This window comes from Cryptomeria japonica, chromosome 5, assembly GCF_030272615.1.
Source record: "Cryptomeria japonica chromosome 5, Sugi_1.0, whole genome shotgun sequence".
Lineage (NCBI taxonomy): Eukaryota > Viridiplantae > Streptophyta > Pinopsida > Cupressales > Cupressaceae > Cryptomeria > Cryptomeria japonica.
In genome coordinates, this window is record NC_081409.1 from 58874896 (window position 1) to 58883633 (window position 8738).

An 8738-nucleotide genomic window follows, 5' to 3' on the forward strand; every position below is an offset into this window, starting at 1 on the left:
ACCTTGTCAAACATCATTATTCGGTAGATGAATCAATTACACTACATTCAACACAGCCGAATTTTCAAAATGCAATTAATTCAAAAATGCTCATGAAATCAACAATATTTTCAAAATATTTGATTCATCTCCCGAAGGGGGCATCATCAACTACATTTCATCAAATCTGGGGCATCATATCAACATTTCGACACAAACATCATATCCGGCAAAATTTTCTTTGAATTAACATGTGCACACATGTCACTTCAAAGAGGGGGAAAATGTAGACGTATATAAATGACCACTTTCCTAATTGAATATTTAATATTCATTTTAACCTCATTCCTCTATTTAATTAAATTATTCACATTCCTCTATTTAATTAAATGAATTACTTAATTTATTTAATTAAGTTCACCTAAGCCTTTCATAACCTTTAATTAAATAAATCACTTTATTTAATTAATTCCCCTTTCCACCCTTTAATTAAATTTACATTTGATTAAATTGATCCTTGCAAGTAAATAAATCTAATTTATTTATTTAAATCCCCCACTTGTATTTATGCAAGTTGCATCTATTTTTGTTGAAATAAAGTAATTTATTTTAAATTAAAATTCCCCTCCATCCACTTGCATTTTCCTACATCTCCCACTTGCCTCTCTAAACCCCTTTCTAGATTCTTCTAATCACTTCTAAATTAGCCTAATCCATCTTCTAATTATTGTCACATCACTAAGAAAAGGGAAGTCACTTCTAAAACCCTCAAAGTCTTTGAAAACCATTAAAGGCTTTATTTCTTCAACAAGTTAACCTTTAAAGTCTTCCTAACCATTAATGGTTAACTCAATCTTCTTACATGATTAGAGACTTTCTCTCTAACTCAACCTTCATCTAACCCAAGGGTCTCATCAAGCATTCATTGCTTTGACCATGGTTATCTCTTTAAACCCTTGTACAAGAGTTTACCTCTTGGGTAAAAGCTTTATCCATTGGATAACCATAACCTAACCTTAACCCTTACCTCCTAAGGTGACCATCATGTCTTCTCAAGCATTTAATGCTTCTTACATCTCCTCTCAAGCAGTCTTTTGTTGACAATTGTCACCATTTCATTGGTGAGAATTGTTAACATGGATTGATTTTCAATCCTGGCCCTTGTTAAGATTATCCAATCTTGACGATCCATTGCCCTATTTTTTCTATAAATAAAGCTCTCATTCTCTCATTTTCATATATCCAAGTCTTTAGTATCAAACTTATAGACATTTTGTTGGCATTCTACACTCTTATGAGAATAGTTGATGTTGTCATTGATGGCAACCATCTCGCAACCAATTGGCATTCATCTGGTAAGCCACCGACAGCTACCGACACTGGAAATAGACTTCTACATACACCAACAGACACTTCACTGTTAGTGGCAACAATGCATACCAGCACTCCAGCCGACAAGGAATAAACTTTTGTTTATTGTATTTTAATGTAATTATCTTTTGTAAAGATGACATGGCATATTGTAAAAGACTCATATATATGCATGAGATCTTATAGGTCATTTTATGTATGGTATAAGAGAATGCAAGTAAGAGAAGATGATATTATGATATAGCTGATAGCGAAGGTTTTGGTAATAGACTGAGCTTAAACTGGTACTGAACTTGGCATAGTTGATGCTGATTTGAAGCAGTACATTGTATTGGATTTCATAATCCTCTTTTGTAAGTCAGTGAGACTTCTATTTTGTGATTGAGCAGTGAGCTCTAGGCAGTTGGCCTTCCTGCATGTACAGGCCCCTCATTGTATGTAATATTTATTCATTGGTCAGTGAGTGAATGTTGTGGGTCACAAATCCCATCGAGGTTTTTCCCACACCGGGTTTCCTCGTTAAATATCTTGTGTTATGGTGTGTTCTCTATGTTGTCTCTATTATTCTTATTTGTTGCATTAATTCTCATTTATCGGTACACTGTTTTGGGATGCAAATTTCTTAATAATTTTAAATATTCTGCTAACCGGTTAGATATTGATTCACCCCCCTCTCGGTATCTTTGGGAATGTCATTAATTCTAACAATTGGTATTAGAGCCCGGTCCTCTATTTTCAAAAGCCTAACAACTTGAGGAAGATTTTGACATCGGTACGAATGGAGAACTTAAGAAAACAATTGGAAGGAGCTCTTGTAGATTATGATGCAGAGAAAGTGAAGAATATCAAACTTGAAGATGATCTAAGGACTATATATGAATTCATTCAAGGACTTTGGGAGAATCTTACTATAGCTCAACATAAAAGAAAAGAACTTCATGAGAAGATGCAGAATGATAATGATGAAAAGGAAAATCTTAATGAACTTGTGAACAAGTTGAGATTAGAGAATTGTAACATGAAGAATGAAATGCAAGATATGACTATGAGGCTATGTAAAGACATTGAAGACAGAAAGAAGAATGAAGAAAACTTGATTAGGAGACTCAATGATGGTGGAAATGAAAATCTAAGACTTAGTCATGAAAATGATATGTTGAAGACAGATCAGATTCACATGCAACATTATAAAACTGAGCTTATGAGACAAAAGAGAATTCTGGAAAATGAGTTGGCTACTGCAAATCAACACAAAGAGAAATTCAAGAAAAGTTCAGAGGAACTTGATAACATGATGAATAGTCAGAAACCTAATGGAGATACAAATGGACTTGGATTTGAAGTTGGAGAAAGTTCTGGTACTACAAACAATCTAGATAAGAACAAACCGGTAAGACAACCTAATGCTTACAAGTTTAATGGAAAATGTTTCAATTAGAACAAATATGGTCATAAATCAAATCAATGTAGATTTAGAAACAATCAGAATATTAATGCACCCACCAGTCAATGTTCCAAATGCAACAAAGTTGGTCATAATTTAGAAAACTGCAGAATGAATGTGAAATGTTATGTTTGTGGAAGATATGGACACTTATCTAATCAATGCAAAACACAAACCAGCATAGGATATGGAAAGGCTATTTAGAGGAATAATGTGACTTGTTATGCTTGTAACAAAATTGGACATATTGCAAAATTTTGTAGAAGCAAGACTTCACCGGCAAATAATAAAGGATCCAATTTCAAAGGCAAAGAAAAGGTAGATGAGGTAAAGCAAGAATTTTCAAAACAATAGATTAGGAAGAGAGATCATAATGTTGATGAGACTATCTCTATACTAATAGAATAGAGTAACCCTCCACTGGTAGGAGAATCTTCATCCAATTGAGAAGTAACCCTTTGGGGGTATTGCAACAAATTGAAAATCATGCAGATTACCCACTGTCGATGGTGAGAAGATAGATTTCTTTTTTACCGACTGATGTGTTAAGTTTTCACTTAACCGACGAGCATTTAATGTGGTTGGTAAGAGAAAGGTCATTATAAATCATCAGATTTCCCTCATTTTTTATTCACTAAGCATTCAAATTAGTAGAGAGTGCGAAAAAGAGAAAAGACATTCAAGGCGAAGGTATGTAGTGATCTTTTCAAGCATTCAGAATAATTTAAGGTTGCTAAAGGTGTTTTTCAATGGCTTCTTCTTCTACTCCCGAGTTTATTGCGAACCCTACTATTGTGGAAAACATAAAACACCCTAGGCCCATGCTTAAAATAATTCCCGAAGTAGCTAAGCAAGATGATTCCATAGGAGCGTTTTCAAAAATTCCTAAAGGTGTAGCTTATGCTGAAGACCCTAGGATGTATATACATTGTAATATAGAAGAACTAGGTTCTGAAGATTTGATGAAAATGTTTACCAATGTAATTTGTGATGAGCATGGCGTGGTTAAACCCGAGCACAAGATTATAGAAACTCTAGGTTTTGTGGAAATACTGAACATTCCCCAATTTCTGGAAGAAGTAGTGAGAATTGTCCTAAGTAGAGCACATGGAGAATTTCTATGGTTGGATTCTATCTGCAAAATAACCCGAAAAGCAGTAAGGGCAGTAACTAGTTTACCCTCAACCGACATAGACCTGACAAAACAAAGAAAGTTCCCAACAACAAAGTAATGACCCTAACTGGAGAAACATCTGACAGTAGATCACTAAGAGTGAATGATATCAAAGACATCAATGTGAGATTCATAAGTATGGTGCTAGGTTACAAGACTACACATGCAAACATGCGTAATTCAGTTTCTAGTCTTTGGATTAACAGTGCTTATGAGATGGTTAACAATAATGCAATGATAGATTTGTGTGAATGGCTGAAAGATGAACTCATAGATAATTTGAAAAATATTAAAGGAGATAAGAAAGGGACATTTCGCTTTGGAAATCTTTTAGTATGCTTAATGTTGTATTTCACTAAGGAAATGCCTGGTATAGGACCAAAAGACTTTGGATATGACATACCGGTAGGAAAAAAATTACAGGTTGCTTTTACCAGCATGGGAACTACAAAGAACAACAACATAATTGAATACTTTAAAGCTTTTCAAGCTAAAATGAAAACTAGAGAAAGACTACTACAGAGTGTAGTGGACAAATATAACAAAGAAATTTGTTTTGTCATCAAGAAGGATGAGACATGGATGGAAGTTGTACTCCCTAGGACTGTATGGGTGACTGAAATGGGATATGAGGTAGATCTCAACATTATTGAGACATGCAAAATCTTTGTTAGATGTACCAAGAGAACCAATAGAACAAGTTTTTGGTAGTGCAAAAACTATTGAGAGTGATGTAAAAACAATGAAGCAAACGAAGAAAAGAGAAAAATATATGAGGGATGCATCAAAGAAGGTATAGGAAATCAAAGAAAGTGTAATGAAATTTACTAGGATATCGGCCAGTGAGATGGAAGGACTGCAACCGGAGGCACACATTTCACCGGTTGGTACATCTTCTGACAGTTAGAAACCATCAGAGTTCAAGAGAGTTGAGAGGAAGAGAAAACCTTCATCGGTACCCTCTCCTTCACCCAAAAGAACAAGGACTTTAAGGAAGAAACAACAGGCAATAAGGGAACCACCAAAGAAATTAACACCAAAGAAGAAACAACAACCTGTCACCCCTTCTTTAAATGATTTACTAAATGAAATAACTGATGATGGAAATTTGGCCAATGTACACCAACTATATAACACATTCAATGATTCAGAAAAGGAAAGCATTGAGAACAACATAATTTTACATCTAGATATATACAAAAAGGTTTTAATTGAAGTAGTGGATGACTTACCCAATTATCTATATAGGAGATTGGAGGCAAAAAGAATTGCAGTGATGGAATTGGATATGAAACTAAAAGTTGAAAAATTTCTAGCTGTACATCCAATAAACTCAAAAGAGGAAATTGATGAACTAATCTTAGAGGCTAACCGATCTGTTTTTGCCAGTGGTCACTGACAAGTAAGTTTAATGGCAGGTAGAGTAAAAGAGATTGCAGACTGCTGATAACTGGGATATATTATTTGTGGAGAAGGAAAAACAAGAGGAAATGAACCGGCCAAAGAAAACATTCAAAGTGTATTAGAAGGATAAGGATAAGGGCAAAGGAAAGATTGGTGGAATACCGAACATCAAGATTATTGACAATTTATTGCCACCTTTGGATACTGCACCCGTACATACTGATGATCCACTGGTTATTGACACCGAAGGTGTCACACATGATGACACTAATCCTGAATCTGAGACACTATTCACCATGAATGTGGACACTCAGGAAGTAAATATTGTTGTGGACAAGGATAGTGCAGAGGTTAAGGATGGCAATGTTGACTGTGGCAACATAGCTGAGAAACTGGTAGAGACTGTTGAGGTTGAGATCCCAACCCAAAGAGAGCAATCATTACAAACAAATCAATCATTACAAACAGAGAAATCATTACAAATAGAGAAATCATTAGAAACAGAGCAACCATTGGATACTAGGAAGAATACTGAAGGTATAGATGCTAGAACAAGGCCACCGAAGACTTAGATAGCGACAATTGAGCATACAGAGAAAACTATTGAGGCAGAGGTACATACCATGGCAGAGAAACTGGCAATCACTGTGACATCAAAGAAGTCTGAGAAACCCTTGCTAGTTGAGATGCATACACAGACTGATCCACCGAAGGTAAACACAAGCAAAATAGCTACAACTTATAAGAGCACAAAGGTAATAAAGGTAATTGGTCAGACATCCGACACTTCATCAAGTGAATTCAGACCTACTAATGTAACAGAGGTACTCCTGGATTCAATAAAAAGATAACAGATTGTAATGCTTTGGCCTACAAAGCAATTGATGACACCATACCAATTCTTAAATTGAATGCACCGAAATGTAACATAGATCATGTTAAGGATTCTTTAGGTAAACTAGACACATTGTCCAAATTTATTGTTGACAATGTAATAACGGTAGACAAGGTGAATGAGGACACCTTCCGGGAGAAATTTGAAAAGGAGAAGGATAAATTCTTTGAAGATACAATAAAGAAGTGCATAGAACACATGAATACACAATTGCCGACACTGAACTCTGCAATTCTGGAATATAAAGAGCTTTATAGGGAAACATACAAACCCCATCTTTTGACAGAGGACTTACAAAAGAAGATTAGAAAAGTATAGAAAGAAATAGATGACATAGCTGATAACATAATTGGTTCATCCGAACCTATATTAGTTATTGAGTAGGAAATAGCAGGTTTTGAGAAGAAATTGGAGAAACTTGAGAAAGAGAAGGAAAGGATTAAGTCTAATGCCAGAGAACTTAAATACAAACTTGGTCCTAAGTTGGACAATCTTATCTCTTTGAGAATGGAAATCTCTAAGGCATTACTTCAAGGAGAGCGATCACCAGAAGAGCACATGCATCATCTCACCAACACGATCCAATAGACTGAGGCAACCTTAAATAACAACAAAAGATTCATGCAAAGTCTAAATTTGGTTTTAGCAGATATCTTTCAGATTGTAACCAACCGGTTACAGACCTTGAGGTGAAATTTTTGCACTCATTTGACTATTTTTGACAACCTTTGTCATTGATGTCAAAGGGGGAGTAGTGGAGAGAAAACTACTTCTTCAGAGGAGATCACTTGCTCAAGGGGAGCACATCTTTTTGGAAACTTTTTGGACTTCAGTTTTTGGAATAGTTTTTGGATTTTTCTCATGTGTTACCATCAATGCCAAAGGGGGAGATTGTTGGCATTCTACTCTCTTATGAGAATAGTTGATGTTGCCATTGATGGAAACCATCTAGCAACCCACTAGCATTCATCTGGTAAGCCACCGACAGTTACCGACACCGGCAATAGACTTCTACGTACACTGGTAGGCACTTCACCGGCAGTGGCAACAATGCATACCGACACTCCAGCCGACAGGGAATAAACTTTTGTTTATTGTATTTTAATGTAATTATCTTTTGTAAAGCCACCATGGCATATTGTAAAAGACTCATATATATGCATGAGATCTTATAGGTCATTTTATGTATGGTATGAGAGAATGTAAGTAAGAGAAGATGATATTATGATATAGTTGATAGCGAAGGTTTTGGTAATAGATTGAGCTTAAACCGATACTAAACCTAGCATAGTTGATGCTGATTTGAAGCAGTACATTGTATTGGATTTCATAATCCACTTTTGTAAGTCAGTGAGACTTCTATTTTGTGATTGAGTAGTGAGCTCTAGGTAGTTTGGCCTTCCTGCATGTGTAGGCCCCTCATTGTAAGTAATATTTATTCATTGGTCAGTGAGTCAATATTGTGGGTCACAAATCCCATCGAGGTTTTTCCAACACCGGGTTTCCTCGTTAAATATATTGTGTTATGGTGTGTTCTCTATGCTGTCTTTGTTATTCTTATTTGCTGCATTAATTCTCATTTACCGGTACACTGTTTTGGGATGCAAAGCTCTTAATAAGTTTAAATATTCTGCTAACCAGTTAGATACTGATTCACCCCCTCCCCCTCTTAGTATATTTGGGACTGTCATTAATCCTAACACATTTTACTAAAGTATACAAGTTTCATGCATCCAATTCATAATCATTTTTAAAATCAAGCATTTAGCCTCTCTTTGAATAGAAATCATCTTAATAAGCATTTTAAGAAGCATTTCCATTATCATAGCACAATCATATTAGACTAGTATATCATGTTAGGATAGGTTTTACTAATCTTTTATCTTATCATCATATCCATGCTATTTTAAATCATATTAGATTTAATATCATGCATAACTAGGAATGCATTCATATTAAGTTGATCAAACATCCCTCATTCTTAAAGTTGTCATTCTTGAAGTCACTTTTCTTAGTGATCTGAGAGAAAAGGCATTGACATGAGGGATCCTGTGAGATAGAGAACAATGGAACGTTCCTTGGGGAGTTGAGCTATTCAATATAGCTCCATAACTTGCACCAAGAGTCCCATTGGTGTGTGGACCTTTTTGAAACCAAAATTTCTGTTTATTTGCACCACTTTTCCCGCACACAATTATTATAACCATTTTACTGCAATATGTATAATTTAATGTACATGACTATTAAATGAAAAAAATACTTGGAACAATCATTGCAGAGGTGACAGGGTTGTCCATGGAAGGGGCCAAATTCTTCAGGGATAGAAAATTTGCTGACAATGCGGTGAAGACCTTTCCCAAGAACGAAGACAAAAAGGAGACGCTTGTCAAGCACGACAGGGCTTACTTCGTTCCCAACCAAGTAAAAATATTCTGGCATAAAATGTTGAAAGTGATTATGGAATTTTCTAT